This window comes from Engraulis encrasicolus, chromosome 10 (genome assembly GCF_034702125.1).
Source record: "Engraulis encrasicolus isolate BLACKSEA-1 chromosome 10, IST_EnEncr_1.0, whole genome shotgun sequence".
In the NCBI taxonomy this organism is placed as follows: Eukaryota; Metazoa; Chordata; class Actinopteri; order Clupeiformes; family Engraulidae; genus Engraulis; species Engraulis encrasicolus.
This window is the reverse complement of record NC_085866.1, coordinates 3,305,056-3,322,995: the sequence shown is the minus strand read 5'-3', so window position 1 is coordinate 3,322,995 and position 17,940 is coordinate 3,305,056. Positions and strand designations below refer to the sequence as shown.

General features: G+C 40.6%; 1 long non-coding RNA gene across 1 annotated transcript; it reads right to left on the bottom strand.

The window, feature by feature from the left end:
- Window positions 1-11,311: 11,311 nt before the first annotated feature.
- LOC134457527 (uncharacterized) lies at window positions 11,312-17,629 on the bottom strand. The gene is made up of 3 exons (XR_010036439.1): window positions 17,472-17,629; window positions 16,935-16,987; window positions 11,312-11,594 (listed from the first exon to the last, which is right to left on the bottom strand). It is a non-coding gene; the product is annotated as an uncharacterized LOC134457527 (long non-coding RNA).
- Window positions 17,630-17,940: the final 311 nt, after the last annotated feature.

Genomic DNA, 17,940 nt, shown 5'->3' with positions numbered 1-17,940 from the left:
ATTTTCCCGGTGAGCGGACAGTCCTCAGGGGCCTATACAACAAAGATAATTCAGGAGTGAGTTAACCCATTTTGTCCTAAGCCCTTTTTGGGAAAGGGTGCCCTCTACCTATTAAATCCAAAATATCTCAGCCTTCTAAGCACATACAAACATGAAATGCCAAGACCCTCCTCTTGCATTATAATGTGTTCATTCAGCTCTAACATACTGACATATTTAATAAAACAGTTCAAATATCAAAATCCTGAATGTAGCGTATATGTGTCTCCAGGGCACAATGGGTTAAGAAAAGAGGACTCAAGACTCTGACTATGATTGACCTCTTCCTGTAACTTAACCTGGTTTACTCCTGAACCAGCTTTGTAGTATTGGCCCCAGGCCTTATACTGTTGTTTTTGTTTGTTTGTTTGTTTGTTTTTCCCTTAGAGACTGTCCCTCTATTTAGAAGGGGTGGCCAACTGGTCTATCTCCAATATAGACAGTAAAATTGGTAGCACTTTACAATAACCTTCCGCTATAAACAGTTAATAAACAGTTAGCAAACAGTTAACTATTAGTTAACTAAAGGTTTACTATACATTTATAGGTGTATACTAAACACTTACAAAGTTTTAAAATATATTTATTAGTCCTTCTGTAACACTTAATAGAACATAATTATAAGTTACTTAATATATTATTAAAAATACTTTTATGATTAATTAACTAACATATCAACAGTAACTTAAGCATAACAAGTGACTTATAAACTGTTAACTAATTATTACTTAATATATTATAATTATTAGTTGTAGTTTACAATTTATAGTTCAATATTAACAAAGTACTTATTATTTAATCATTAATACATTGTAATTAAATGTTTTTTAAGTGTTAATATTAACCCTATCGCGCCGGATGCATCATATATGTCTCATCAAATTCAAAGCCCTCTCCACGCTGACACAAAAAAAAATCGATCTGAAAAACATCCTGCGTGTCATTTCCAAACGTCCTGCAGTACACGGAAACCGCCACAAGAGAGCAGCGGTCGACAACAAGTTGACCACAGCTCGGCGAAAAACAGGAAAATGGGGTAGAAGCGGTTTCCCTGACCGACGCTGAGATTTCGTCAAATTGCATAAGGTTTGTGTACAAATTTCCGAAATATAACTCTACATCCTTTCATTTGAACACTTGCTTTGTGCAATTAAGCAAGGAAGAGTTTATATTTTTACACCGTGTTGCAGAGAGATCGTGCTAAAACTGATGAGACATATAAGCACCATCCGGCGGTGGCAGGAAGTCAGCCATCAATGCATTTGCTCCATAGGGAAACTTACAAAGCACACCACGACGATCGTTTAACAAAACACACAAGTTGTTTTACTTCAAGACAAAGATATTGCCTTAAGAAACAGGTTTTACTTGCAATTTTGAAAATGTAATGCAAAATGTTGAAATTATGATCTCGTAAAAAATGCATTGAAGTGAATGGAGAAATGGTCCAATTGTAGTAATGGACCCATATATTCAAATTACACATCAAAAATGAATAATGATCTATATTACACTCATAAATAGGTTGTTGAGCATTCGATCAGCTATGTTTTTACATAGATTTTAAAAAATTACCCAACCAGGCTGTGGGAAATGTAAAATATGGTCCTGCTAAAACAAGGATAGGCTTAAAAAATGGCAGGATCACACTAAATATTTAAAGATAATCCTCAAATTAAATTGTCTGACAACTTTTTTAAATTAAAAAAAAGTTGTAAATGCATTAAAAGTCATTTTTCAATGGTCATGAAATTGGAATTTTCATTCATTAAAAGCCTGATGCATCATATATGATGCATTAAATATCTCAGCGACCTTAACAAAATTTTGATTTTTTTTTTTACATTTCTTATAAGGGACCAATATTGAAGCAAATTCCAAAAAATTAGAATTTTCTCTCATTGCTTTCATGGTTCAGGTTTCACAGGGTTAACTAAACTATTGTTAATTACTTATAAATCATTTATTAATAATTATGTATAGTATTTATTGATGTATTACTAATGTTTAAAATTCAGTATGGGGAACCTTATGGTGAAGTTGGTTGAGCTTTATTAATGTATAACTAATGTTTAAAATTCTGCATTGAGAACCTTATTGTGAAGTTGGTTGAGTTTTACTAATGTTTTACTAATGTTTAAAATCCAGTATGGGGAACCTTATGGTGAAGTTGGTTGAGTTTTATTAATGTATAACTAATGTTTAAAATTCTGCATTGAGAACCTTATTGTGAAGTTGGTTGAGCTTTACTAATGTTTTACTAATGTTTAAAATTCAGTATGGGCAGGGCTCCAGAGTGCGACCAATTTGGTCGCATATGCGCCCATTTTTTTTAATGGTGCGCCTAAAAAATATTTTTAGGCGCACCGGTGCGACCAGCCATCAGTAGAACAAAATCAATTAACAACCGTTTTAATGGACATAAAATTAATAGTCATTAGTGGCCCATCATCACACAATAAAACGTCTCGATGCGGTCATTCCTTCAACTCCGCTGAACTACCGGTAGCTTTCTCCCCCTTCCTCGTTCACAGGCAGCCCGACGTTTCAGAATAGAATGTTGGACTTTCCTCAACTATACGAGTTCACATGTGCCAGCGAGTTTTGTGTTCTCAACCAGGCGAGTTTTGCAACAGACGAGAGAGTTACAATCACGGTAAAAACAGCAAAATGACTTGAGGATATTTTAAACACGAGAGTCACAATCACGGGGAAAAACTAAATGGCTTGAGCGGATGTTAAACATTGCTACACAAAAAGAAAAACGGGTGCGGATAATTGCCCGTTTCAGCCGCGTGCAGAGCTGGCCAAACAACAGGTGACGCGCGTGTGTGATGGCGGACGGCAGTGAGTGAGACGCGCAGGTCCGGCCCCTCGGAGAAAAACTTTATACAATTTAATTTCGAAATCATCACTATGCAATGGATAAAGTGCCTTGCTAAATTAGGCATGTGATTTCGGAACATCGTCCTTTATTCGGGACTTTTTACGCAAGACTGTGACTAGGCTGCTGCTGTTCAAACAATTCCACCTGCACGTGTATGTCGCCCAAGACCCGTTCCAGACCTGAGATGGAAAAACTCCAAGCAACGCTCGAGACGCTGGTGGCATCAAATGCTACGCTCACCAGCAAAATGGATAAACTTGACGCTGTTTCAAAAAAACTGGACAAACTATATGACTCGGTTAACTCGATTGGTGCGCGGCTCGACTCTACAGAGGCCAAACTGTTCGAACAATCTAACAAAGTTGCTGACCAAGAGCGTAAAATCAAGGACCTCAGCGATAAACTAGAAGAAGCCATGACCGCCATTGACAATCTTGAAAACCGATCGAGGAGAAGAAATCTCCGTTTACTAAATCTACCGGAGAAGAGTGAAGCAGGCCACAGAATGGAGACATACCTGGCGAAGACCCTGTCCTCTCTACTTGGCATTCCACTTCAGGAGCAAGACATCGAAATTGCCCACAGAATTGGTTCACTTGGTGAGAAGAATACTAGGCCCCGCACAGTGATATTTAAACTACATCATCTGTCAAAGAGGGATGCCATTCTGAGGGCAGTGAAAACCAACAAAATGGAACACGATGACTTCCCTGATGTGACATTACGGATTTCGGAGGATATCTCGATACGTCGGAGGAAACTTCGGGATCAATACTGGCCATTGCGGGAGCAACTTCACGAGAGAAACATCAAGACCAGGGTCCGCGACCCTGGCATTCTTCTGGTTTGGATTGATGAAGAACCTCTAAAGTTTGAGAACGTGGAGATGGCGAAAGATACATTGAAACAGAAATATCCTGATCTGAAAACAAAGTAACATATCCGCGCTGATCATTGCGCTGTGGGAGGGGGTAAGTGGCAAATGACAAGTGACACTTTTTTCCATTAGGCCTATATTCTTCTTGGCCTTATTTTTTTGCTGGGGCTAATCTGTTGATGTCTTCCCTTTTTTGCTACGTTGGCATCTGAGACTGCATATTATGCCACTGGTGTTGGCTTTTTCTCTTTTTTTTCTTGCCCCCCTACGACGTGGTCATCTAAGATTGGAGAACAGCCGCTTATTTTTTGAATAATACTTTTTGTTTTCTTCTGGATACATCAGACTGTTTGCGCTTCCTTATTGGCTGTGGACTATGATATAACTGAGACCTCATGGACCTAATATAGCCCCTTTATTTTGGTAATGCTGGCAACTTATTTAGACTTGTTTATTTTGTCAATTAATGGTCATGGAAATATGGCAACCTGATTACTTTGGTGTATGGGCCTACATCATTCCTAATTTCTTTGAATCTCAGCCCGGACATTTGGAACAGAGATGCAACAAACTGACTGAATATGCTTATGGGAGGTTATGTACCGATATGTTTTCTTTTTCTCTCTTATTTATCATGTTTACCTCCCCTACGTCATTTTTTGTCCTTAATGGAAATGCACTCATGGTCCCGAAAAGGTCTAACTTGGACATTTTCTTTTTCTCCTTGTTGGGGTATTTGCAGCGGACTTGCCCTCTATTAGTTGGGTGGGTAGGGGAAACATGGGTGCAGCACCCATGTACTGTATGTTTTTCTTTCTTATTTGTTATTGTCGTTTGTTTTGTGCTGTGTGTGTGTGTGTGTGTGTATGGGGAGGGGTATACCGCTTACTGCCAAGTGTGTGTGTGTGTGTGTGTGTGTGTGTGTGTGTGTGTGTGTGTGTGTGTGTGTGTGTGTGTGTGGTTTGTGTGCGCGTGTCTGGTTTGTGTGCGCGAGCGCGTGTGTTTTGGGATGCATGGTTTGGGAATCACAGGTCTTGCTCTTCTGGTCTTTTCTTACCCTTCTATTCTATGTACAGCTCACATCTCTTTTTCTCAACAAATTATATGAATGACTAAACTCACTGTGCTTTCTTTTAATGCCCGCGGACTTAATTTGCCTTACAAGCGCACGAGTTTCTTGGATACGTTGAAGAGAGAGAAGGTAGATGTAGCCATGGTCAGCGAATCCCACCTGCTTGTAGGGGATGTCCACAAATTGCAAAACAACTTTTATTGTGTTAAAGCAAGTGCCTCTGCTCTTAACAAAACTAAAGGCGTATTAATCATTGTCCGTAGAAATTTTCAATTTACAAATGTAGATGTTGGTAACGACGTGGAAGGCAGAATCACATTTATGAAGACCATCATAGAACACAAGAAAATAGCCTTTTTATCTGTTTATGCGCCTAATACTTTTGATACTGACTTTTACGCACGCTTGTCTGATATAATGCATGACTTATCTGAATACCGATTGATAGTCGGTGCAGATTTTAATGCAGTCTGGGACCACTCTTTAGATAGAACGGCTACTACAGAGGGCAGTGACCAGAAGTTAGCGTCAGGTGCATTAAGGAAATGGGCTCACGATTTTGCGTTAATAGACATATGGCGCACTATCAATAAGAATAAGCGCGACTTCTCCTTTTATTCCGCGAGACACCAGTCGTTCTCTAGGATCGATTTCATCTTTATATCTAGCAATTTCCTTGAAGGCGTAAGTACTGATATGCTCCCCTTGGCATTCTCAGATCATAAAGCGGTTATCTGTCGAGGTAACATTTCGACATCTCGGGACCGTGCCCCACGCTGGCGTTTTAATACCTCCTTATTGCATGATGAAAACTTTGTGAAACAGCTTGAAGTCGGTCTAACAGATTTTCTATCGTTTAACGAGCACTCTGTGGAAGATGTCCGGATATTATGGGACTCAGTGAAGGGATACATACGGAGCAACTGCATATCGTTCTCCTCTCATCTAAACAGGACCCGTTACCGCAGACTCTCTGAATTGGAAAGCAATCTGAAACAATTGGAAGATGCTATGCACAATACCGCTTCTGCAGATTTAATAACACAACATAAAAGGGTTAGAGACGAGCTTGACTCGCTGTATCGACAACGGGCTGATTTTCTCATTCATCGCACACGTCAAAACCATTATTTTGAAGGAGCCCGACCCAGCCGGGCACTAGCCTTAAGCCTGCGCTCCTGCGAAAGCTTTGCGCACATACCATCTATAAAGACACTGGACGGAACTTTAGTATCAGACCCAAAAGTGATTAATCAGACATTTCGTACATTTTATTCCAATCTATACCGTTCAGAGGTTCCCCATGATCCTATCAAATTTGATGCATTTGTCAAAGACCTACATATAAAAAAAATGTTACCTCAGGAGGCATCTTCTCTCGATGCACCAATCACTCTATCTGAACTAGAGTCAGCTTTACGCTGTCTCAACAAAGGTAAATCGCCTGGTTTTGATGGGATCCCACCTGAATTTTACATCAAGTTTTGGTCTCAACTTGGCCCTTTACTGTTAAAAATGATAAACCACGCCATTTCTAGTGGATCCTTTTCAAGGGATGTGAACACCGCCACGATTACATTACTGCATAAAAAGGGAAAAGATCCCAATGATTGTGCCAACTACCGTCCAATATCTCTTCTTAACACAGACATTAAATTGTTTGCCAAAATACTCGCATCAAGATTGGAGCCACTTATGAACAAACTTATACATCCCGACCAAACCGGTTTCGTAAAATCGCGCTTATCCGCCGACAACGTCCGCAGACTATTGCATATACTGGAGCAATCTGCCAGGGCCCAATCTCCTTATGCTGTGTTATCATTGGACGCAATGAAAGCATTCGACGTTTTAGAATGGCATTATTTATGGGCTGTCCTTCGTCATATGGGTTTTGGTGCCAATTACATTAATATGGTAAAAACGCTCTATGCGTCTCCTTCTGCTATGGTGATGACGGGTAACATCTGTTCGCCTTTATTTCCAGTCAGCCGTAGCTCTAGGCAAGGTTGCGTTCTTTCTCCCCTTTTGTTTGTGTTATCACTTGAACCCTTGGCACAGAAGGTGCGTCAATCATCACACACTCCTATTACTGTACATGGAACGGACCATTTTATCTCGCTTTATTGTGACGATATTTTATTGTATTTGGGAGATGTAACTAAATCCACTCCTCATGTATTATCAATATTTAATTCTTTCTCTGGCATATCAGGCTACACTATTAACTGGTCTAAATCGGCTTTACTACCGCTGAACAATTGTACGCAGCAAGTTTCACTACCAACCAATGTGCCTGTTGTTGACCAATTTAAATATTTGGGATTATCCATTTTCCCTTCATTACAAACAACCTTGGCCTTTAACTATGACAAGACACTTAAGCAGGTGGAAAGTGATTTAGCGAAATGGATATCCATTCCCAACACATTTAGCGCACGAGTCTCAATTATCAAAATGAATATCCTTCCACGAGTCAACTTCTGCAGTACCATGTTACCCTTGCCTCCCCCTGCTGGACATTGGGAGAAATTACATAGACTTTTGTGCAACTATGTGTGGAGAGGGAAGCGTCCAAGAATGAAAATATCTACACTTCAAAGACGGAAAATCTCTGGTGGTCTTGGGATCCCAAATTTTGAACACTATTTCTGGGCCGCAACTCTCCGACCTCTTTGTACCTGGTTTGACACGGGAGCACAAGTGGCTTGGCGATCTTTGGAGGAAAACCTAGTTAAACCACACAGGCTTCAGGATTTCATTCATTCCAATATTCCTCTTAAAATGTGTAGATCCAAGTTTGGCACCATTGTTTCACACCTTATTGCCACTTGGAGAACCGTAGAGTCTTATTCCAAAACCCACCTGAAATATCATTCCTACCTTCCGTTATTCAATAACTTTGATCTCTGTTTGGGGAAACAACCCATTTCATTTCCTCAGTGGAGTGACAAAGGGATTAATACCCTCTCAGACATTACATCAGATAATACACTAAGATCTTTTCAAGACCTAAAATCCCACTACGACCTACCTGGTACTTCTTTTTTTTTCTACCTACAAATTCGTAGTGCTCTCCGTGCATACGGGGTCCCCTGGGGAGAGAAACTAGAATGTCACCCAATACAAAATATTTGTTTATCCACCAAAGACCTGATTTCTAATCTCTATACCTATATTGCCAAATGTGTGGAAAAGCCTTTACACGTTGATGCTCTTTGGAGCCGTGACTTGTCTATCACACCTTCCACAATCAACTGGACAACAGTCTGGGCAAAGACAGTTCTATCATCTCGTAACCCTAACCACCAGATGATTCATTATAACTTCATTCACAGACTCTATACCACCCCTCTTAAATTATTTCACATGAAAAGAAAACAATCACCCACATGCGAGCTGTGCTCCTCTGGAGCCACAGGAACATTTCTACATATGGTCTGGGATTGCCCTGGGGTGCAAATGTTTTGGGAAATGGTTTCTCAAAAGATGTCTCCTATTCTTAACCACACCATCCCTTGCTCCCCAAGGATTCTGTTACTAAATGATTTTAGTGAGCTGGACATTTCCCTGGTGCAGCAACGCTGGCTCTTGGTAGCCCTAACTGCCGCTAAAAAAATAATTGCACAAAGATGGAAAACTCCTCATGCTTTGTCACAACAACATTGGATTAATACAGTCATAGACCTCGCCAAACTCGAAAAATCTGTGGCCAGTATGCACGGTGCTCTGAGGAAGAACATCAATGAGTGGTCATCTTTTATAAGCAGGATGCTGGGATGATGGCTTGTTCTTTTTCATCTTCTTATTCTCTTCTACTATCCCCTTATGTTGAGCTGGTTTTTCTAGAACTGGGTGAGCGAGCTGGGAATGAGACCTGTGTGTGTGTGTGTGTGGGTGTGTGTGTTTGTGCGTGTGTGTGTGTGTGTGAGGGGGGGGGGGGGGGGTTGGGTAGATGTTGATTGTTGTCCATGATCGTTGTCTTGTTTTGTTTTTCTGTGATGTATTAAAAACATAATAAAAAATTGATCACAAAAAAAACAACAGGTGACGCGCTAGTCTGTCGGGACTTCTGTGAGAGTTTTTTGATAGCGACTAGGGCAGGCTACATACTGCCTATCAGTCGGCAAGGCATCGTTCATGCACCTCGAGACAGCACGGGAGAGAGAGAGAGAGAGTGAGCGAGCGAGCGCACTAGTGCTGTCGTGTCTGTTCATAGCGCTTGCTAAGATACCACAATCATTAGGCCTATGCAGAGGGAGAGCGCTCAAAAACGTGGAAATAGACAAAACCCAATTCACCTCAGATTCCACTGTAAACATAGGCTAGGCTATTTGTGTCTAATGATTTTACAAATCATGACATTTTTAGCAGGGTCTAAAAATCTATCCATCCATCCATCCATCCATCTATCTTCATATATTGTAACTCTGTGCTTGTGCCTTGTGCGTAGCCTTATTGCAGAAAAGGCTGGTATATTGATCTTACTAGCCAAACACATACTGACTAAAAGGCTACTAATTTGGTCTACCAGCCAAACTGCTTGCAGCTAAGATGTGTAGCCTACTGTATTTTATAAGGAGCACATTTGTAAGACTAGCCTATAGCACATGAAAGGCTCCAGGTCTTTTAAAATATAGCAACAATGTGCTATAATAATAATAGTAATTATTATTATTCTATTATTGATGCTATTATTATTGCTATTGTTATTAGTTTTAATTATTATTTTTTAAAGCTGACGTGCGTGTGTGTATGGGGTGGTGAAAACATTTGGGTGCACCTAAATTTTGTGCTGGTGCACCTAAAAAAATGTTTAGGCGCACCAGTGCAACCAGCGCAAAAAGTTAGTCTGGAGCCCTGATGGGGAACCTTATGGTGAAGTTGGTTGAGTTTTATTAATATACAACTAATGTTAAAATTCAGTATGGGGAACCTTATGGTGAAGTTGGTTGAGCTTAATTAATATATAACTAATGTTTAAAATTCAGTATGGGGAACCTTATGGTGAAGTTGGTTGAGCTTAATTAATATATAACTAATGTTTAAAATTCAGTATGGGGAACCTTATGGTGAAGTTGGTTGAGCTTAATTAATATATAACTAATGTTTAAAATTCAGTATGGGGAACCTTATGGTGAAGTTGGTTGAGCTTAATTAATATGTAACATTTAAGTGATACTGTCCCATTTTTGGACATAAGCTCATATTACACCTCCCCTTGAGTCAAGTTATTGAGTTTTACCTTTCCCTTATTTTTTGTTTTACCTGTACTTCTTGTCGTTCTCTGAGTACGGCAGTGCACATTTTATCTCCAAGCTAGCAGTTAACATTGAGTTCTGAGACCAGCTAGCCGCCAGCTGGTCTCATAGGACTCAATGTTAACTGCTAGCATGGAGGTAAAATTTGCACTGCCATACTAGAACGGTTGAACATACAGGAGGAGAAAGGTAAAACTCAATAATTTAACTCAAGGGGATGTGTAATATGAGCCTATTTCCAGAAATTGGACAGTATCACTAGAAATGATCACAGTACAAATGATTTTCACTTGGTCTCAAGAAATACATTGTTAGACATTGTTTCTAACATTGTTAGAAATACATTGTATTTCTCAAGAAATACATTGTTCTGTCACACTGTTAGAAAGAGAGAAAAGAATTATCAATGATGTTAAACTGTTACCCACTACTGAGTATGGTACACGTCAATGGTAGGCCAGGATCAATGGGCTACAGAATGTGACACTAGGCTTTGGGTAGAGTGAAAAAGATACCAATTAAAAGACAACATACAATATGTTTCTAAAACATTTTCACCATTTATATTAGAGCATGTCAAATCAAAAACCCCAGCACGCTACAAAACAGAGAACTTGCCAGGGTCACAACACACATTTCCCAGATCAAATTCCCTTACAATACAAAAATAATTTCTAACATAAAAATGTAGCCTTAACACAAAACATGAAGTTTCTGTCCTTTTATGTCCTTATTAGATCCACAGAGGCGAGCGCAAGCCGACAAGAGCAGTAATTCAAGAGAGTTGGCCGCTTCACTCCAAAAATGTCCTTTGGAGGATTAAAGTGACGTCCCGTGAATTGAAACAGTCCAAAACAAAAAGGAAAGGATATCGAAAGCAAAAAGAACGGGGAAAACCATAATGTTCGTGTCAAATGTCCATCTTGCATAAATAATAATAATAATTAGTATTTATTTATCATTATAAATAATCATGTATCCATAGAAAATATTGTATGCAACCCTAATGAAGAATGACATTCTTAAATACAAACATAGGATATAGGGAAAAATAATAAAATGGGCATTAACAAAATGAAATAAAAACATCACAAGTAAGAGATTGAAAAATTTAAATATTTACAATACCCCCCCCCCCGCCCCTCAAAAAGGTTTGAACATTTCAAAAAAAAAAATTGAATTGTCCTTCAAAAATTGGAAATAGTCCTTTAAATCCTCAAAAGAGACGATGTAGAGAGTTCCTTTAAGTTGTTCAAAAAGAAAAATAGCTCCTTTCAAGCAGTTCAGTTCAAGGCGTTGAAGTCAGTCATAGTCAGTGATGTGACACGAGCAGGCCACAATCCTACCAAATATGCCATGCGCAATGTAGAACAGGATCACATTCGAATGAGTGGGTGGCTCGCCATCTAGTAGTCGACGAATCCTCAGCAGAATCCAGATCCAGCTCAAAAACTTCACCTATGTGAACATATGTCATCAGTTAAGTTTGGTTTATTTGATAGGGACAGACACATCATGTAGCCTAGGCTGTAGAGCAGCATAACAGAAAAGCATCATAGCAGTTACAGCCGTAAGCTACACACCCAGGACAATGTTGAATTCCTATCAAATATCATCAGTTTAAACTTAAAGTTGTGCAACATTTAAAATCTATCTTCTCAAAAGAAAAGCTATGCAAAACTGCAAACCTGCAAACACTTTGTTCCTACTGCATTGCATACCATTCAGTTAAATAACCATTATCAAGTAAACAGGGTGAATACTATGAAATAACAACATAGTGTACTGAAATTGAGGTAACCTTGCAATTATACATGGGCCCGTACAGTGTTCAACACAATAGACTAGAAGCATTTCCAGAAAAAGGCCCTTTATAAGGGTGTTAGAAGCATTTTTTAGTAAAAGTTGGGAACCTAGTTTTCTAAGACAATTAGAGTACCCTGAATTCAGCTAGCCTGGTTCCCAAGCTGAATTTTGAGTTTTTGACCATGAAATGGGCAAAAAACAAAATGGCTGCCGAAATTCTTAATTTTGGACAGAATACGTAGAAAGTACCACTTCTCCATGGAAATAAATGTGCAATGCTTACATATTTGCATTTATCATGCATTCCTACACTTACACAAAGGCAAATTGTCATGGCAAAAGGATAAAAAAATACTATAATTATGCCGTTCTAATAATAAGATATTCTCGTAAACTGGCATTCAATAGAAATAGCCTCCATGAAGCACATTATCATACAAAATTGTCATTCAAAAAAAGAGAGGCAAAGAAGATAGTATTATCTAAAAGACTAAATATTGGGACATGAATATGTCCCCTGTTCTTTGAAGGAGATGAGTGAGCCATCTCTATGGGAGCGCACTCTCAGCTGTACGATTAGCTGAAGACCTTTGCAATCACGCCAAAGGTCCAATCAACTGTGTGGGCAGGATGTCCACTTTGTCAAAACCGAATGGTTGCGCGCAAATAAGCCACTCTGATGCCAAACATCTCTTCGGCTGTCGGCAATAAGGTTGTCTTGAGAGATGGCTCACTCATCTCCTTCAGAGAACGGGGACATATTCATGTCCTAATGCTCTCTTTCAGTCGAATCGTTCGCATATCTATGGGAGAGTTACAATCACTCCCGATTGCTGGTCCAAACTAGGCAGAACTCCAAGAGCATCCTGTAAGGATAGCGTTCCTATCACCCTACAGACAATCAGTGGTCCTGCCCAGAACCCTATGTTCCTGTGGCAACGTGGTCACATCTGGCCGGTAGAACCGGACAAAGGTGGCGGGGTTGGCCCAACCAACCGCTCTGCACACCTCTGAAACTGCTGCACCCTTGAAGAGAGGACAAGATGTAGAGACCTGCACTGGTAAAGTGAGCCCTAATCTGAGCCGGGGGTTGGCGACCCTTGGACTCATATGCCAGGGCAATGGTTTGAACCAACCATTTGGAGACCTCTATTTCAAAACTGTGAGCCCTGTAAAGCACACAGTGTTCCTAAAAGAGTGAGTCCTGTTCATGTAGATGCGTAAAGCGTGCACAGGGCACAAGTTGTGTTGTCACCTCTCTTCCACGGATCTGAAAGGTGGTGTGCAAAAGCAGTTTGGAGAGGCCCCTCTTGGAGGGGCTCGAAAGGGGCCCCACACATAGCCTCCAGTACTAGAGATATCCCAGGAGGGTATCGTCTGATGTAGCACGGGGCGTAAGTATCTAGTGGATGGGCACTCAGAGTGTTGGAACCGAATCCTACATGGCACGATGAAATCGCTGCAAAGTAGACTTAAATGGTAAAGCCTTGTCTCCCCCCAATAAGTCTTGTAGGAAGGACAACACCATCGGTACTGAACACTTTCGCGTTGGTCACACTAGCGTTGGAAGACAGACCACTTCAGGTTATACAGTGTCAAAGTAGATTGGGCCCTGGCCCCTTAAATTGTCCTGATAACGTTATCCAGAAAAGCGGTTAGGTTCAAATGTTCCCTTGCCAGACCCATAGGGGCAGGTGGCCCCTGGGCTGGGGTATGTCCTCCTCCTGGTCCATTGCCAGACTCGAACCTGCAGGAGAGGGGAAAGTAGCAGGAGGGGCTGAAGCCCCTATGCTCTCAGCTGAGGCCCCTGAGCCCCGTGGGCTAAGGGGGGACAAACCCTGAGAAATCTCGCTTCCTTGCAGGAGGGGAAAAAGGGAGGCGTCAGGCGAAGGCGCTCGTGGTGCATTATGCAGGACTTTTGGAGTGCGCCATGCCTGGTGACAGGGTGCGCTTTCGTGCCAAGCGCAGTGGCCTGCGGTGATGCCCAAGGGGCTCCAAGGCAGCTGCTCGAGCTGGGGAAGCCACATCAGCCACTAGGGTGGTGGTCAGTACTGTATGAGATTCTCTGTGGTGGCAGGGAGTTGGGATAAAGAGTCGTCCACCTTAGGCGGGAGATCGAAGCACTTTGCCAGGGGGGAGTCAGAGTCTGACTCCACTGAAATTCTTTGCCAGCAGTCGACCGTAGTCAAGAGAACAAAGGGACAGAGCAGGCTAGAACTAGTCAAGCTCTCGTAACTCGTGTCCTTCAGGGTACTCGTGACCTCAGTCAGGAGACGTGAGTCCAAGGAACCGGGTTCGCACAAATGTTTGTAAAGAACTTTTTCTCCATATTGTTTCTAATCTGCCGTGAGTAGATTCCGTCATTGTGAAGTTTCTTGCTGCCATGGGGAGGAGACTGTACATTTCACATTTTTGATCTGCAATGTGTGATCTCAGGTTAAAAGAGAGTGTCCACCTACACAAAGCTGAGGCTGTCTCTGTGATCACAATTATGCTCTTTTATTGCCTGTGACATTTACCCACTTCATAGCCTGATCAGAATCTGGCTAAACTTGTGAGCCAATCTCTTGACCACAAAGTGGCCTTTTTGGAATTCAGACAAAATGGTTCTGGAAGCTGACTCATCAAGTAGATACACTGGGCCCCATTGTGCATAATTAAGATGGCCATACCGCTTAAAGTAGGGCAACATTAGGCTTAAAGAGTGAAAATTCAGATCCCAGGTAGCTTCCCGTTGTTCTCTTGTGTATTGCAGCAGAACAGTAACCATATCCATATACTGCCACCAGTTCACATCATCAGATTGACTCTCAGCAATATCATGCAGAAGATTTCTGTCATTTTCCTGATACTGGAATGAAATCGGTTCACTAATTGTCTGAGGATCATCACCATTAGCCATCCTAGCAAGACAGGTAGAGAAGACTCGGCATGAGAAGACCCTAAAAGGATTGCAGAGTAAACTTGTGTGCCATGGTTTTGTTGGATGCCTTTCCTGCCAGAACAAGTTCAACAGGGCCTTATCCAAGCAATCCACCATCCATACATTGGTCAGTCCAGATCCATTCATATGTTCTCCTATGGCCTTAAGGAAGTTGATTGACAAGTGAAGTCCTCCTAGGCGAGGTATTCATCTGTTGTTCTATTCTGAAATTGCCCACTTTAACTCTTCAAGTCTGCAGTACAATGCTTGGTCAACTGTGATAACTGTTCCTGTCCAAAATGTTAAGATATGACAATGCATTTGTATTCAAAGTATCAAAACGTGTGCAGTAGCGAGGACTATTGGCAAATACCCCGCAGCAGTCTGTTGTTCCTTTGATGACAGTGACTGATTGAACACTGACCAAGAAGTCTTCATGTCTAAGTTTTGACAGTGCTAGCCTTTGCTTGTCTAGCATACTTATGCTCCTCTCCAGATTTTCCAAAGCATGATTAAGCAATGGGTGCTGAAAAAGTTGGCTTGAATGTCCTATGAGTAATCCAGAGAGGATGTAGCTCCATCAGGGCATTTGGCACATTTAATGTATGTCTAGTAGACACCTCTATATCTTTAACAGAATCATCAATTGGTTGGCCTCTCTGCCACGCTGCTATTTGTGTTGCATGGGAAGTATTCTTCCCATCAAGTGTTTCATCCAGGATATCAATGTTATCACATGTGTAGTGGATGAATTTATCTGCCACAATGTTTGTTGGAATAATGGCACCACTCTCTTGGTTCAGTGTTTTAGAGTGCTCTCAGCTAAGGAGGATCTGGACTTGGAGGACCTGGTCGTAACTCAGACAATGACCTGCCTGATTGAATAGTCATATTAGGTCTTTTACCCAATAGCTTGATGAAGAGTACAAGCAAGACTGACATGTTTCGGAGCCATCACTGACACAATAAACAAGGACTTTAGCCTCATTCAGAACTCTTCTTTGAGGAAGTTTTTCCTTACCACCAATTCCATCATCTTCAAGAGATGTCTGGCCACTAACAACCAGGCTGAGTAGTATGTATAGACTATCTGGAATGTATGCAATAGTATCTGATAGAATATGTAAAATATGTCTGAACATTTTTCAAAATTTACGTTATATGTAATATCATGGTGTCATCTAGCGACTTCTGTTTTCAGAGAGCCAATAGCAACTTTCAGTGATTTTTTGGAAACACTAAAAACTTCACATAATGCAAAGTATTTCTAAAATACTTACATCAATTTTCTTAACCATATAAACACACATAGGCTACAAATATCTTATTAGAAAAGCTAAATATTTAAAACGTTTAGGCTAACACCTAGCCTACAATATTAGCATTATTAGCATTCTAGAAGCTATTTGATACTTTTTAAAATCATCTATAGTAGATACATTCATCAAGAAACATGGGACACAAAATGTTAGAAAAGAGCATTTATTTCCAAGTACAGCAATACTTGGTAAAAATGCTCTGTCAAAAATAGCGTATTTTGGCAGCCATTTTGTTTTTCAAATTTAACTGTCAAAACCTCAAAATCCAGCTTGGGAACCAGTCTAGTTGAATTCAGCACACTTAAATTATGTTAAATACATAGGTTCCCAACTTTTACTAAAAAATGCTTCTAACATTCACAAATATGAAAAATGTGTCTAGACTACAATGTTATGAGGAGGGGCAAGACACTGGCAGCCAAACATGTGAGATAAGTTTTTGACCGTCAGCGGTTTCCAACAATCAGAGGTGGAGTTGTGCACAGCTAGGTTCGCGCAGTCAGGTTATAAACAACATTTAGAACCCATGTATAGGCCTAGAGAATTACACCTTGCACGCAATGGGTGCGTGATCACAGCATGTGAAATACAGTCTGCTTACTCCAAACTCATTTCAACCAGCCAACATCAAACTTAAGTATTAACAAAACAAAATACAAATTGCAGGTTTCACCTGAAGTATTTGGCAGTGATAGACAATATAAGACTTAGGTTACAACAGTATGGGGAAAAATAGACAAGTTGCCTTACCAAGACGATTGAAACAGAAGAAATACTCGATGGAATACTCCATGGAATCCATACTGAAAAAGAAACACAAAGGACAGGAGAGTCATAACATACACAGGGCAGCCGTGGCCTAGTGGTGAGGCAGCCGTGGCCTAGTGATAAGAGAGTTGGTCTTTCAATCTGGGGGTTGCAGGTTCGAATCCCTCTGACCGCTCACTACATCTCCATGGCTGAAGTGCCCTTGAAAAGGCACCTAAACCCACATTACTCCAGGGACTGTAAACAATACCCTGACATATAATAACTAAGTCGCTTTGAATAAAATGAAAGTGTCAGCTAAGTGAAATGTAATGCAATGTAATGACATCACAGTTTGAAATCATTGGCTCATGACTCAGGAGTACATGATCAATGCAAACAAATATATCTCCAGCACATGCATTAAGTATTTTGTCTAAAGTAAAATGTATTCCATGGCAAACTATTATCAGTTTTTTTTTTTTTTGTAAAGAGGCTTGGTTAACACATGCCAGTTGAATTACGACTGAACAAACTAACCACGGTATGCGAATGATGATTCTCCTCTTTGGCTTCTCTGAAGTCCAGGCGAACAAAGTTGGCAGGCACAGCATCCTTTATTAACGTTGTCATACCACGGGTGACCTTAGCAAAGCATTGCTTCTCAAGGTGTTCAGATCAAACCTCGGTCTCAGCGTTGATCTGTAACCATAAATACCAGCATGTGTTTTAGTTCGTTAGCAAAACAACTTCATTTTGGCACAAGTATGCTACTGGTTCTGGTAACACATCTGGTAAGCCATCGGATCGCTTAACACAAAATTGAAAGCATAATTTTGAAATAGCGATCTGGAAATACCATATAAATGTAGCGTTGTGTAATTACACATTCATATATTTTTTAATTAGGCTTCATTAGTCTACATGAGTCATGACAAGTTTGGCGAGCGGTGGTAGATGGACACTCCCAACTGAGATCGCTCCCGGACGTGCAGTCCCAGGTGTTTCT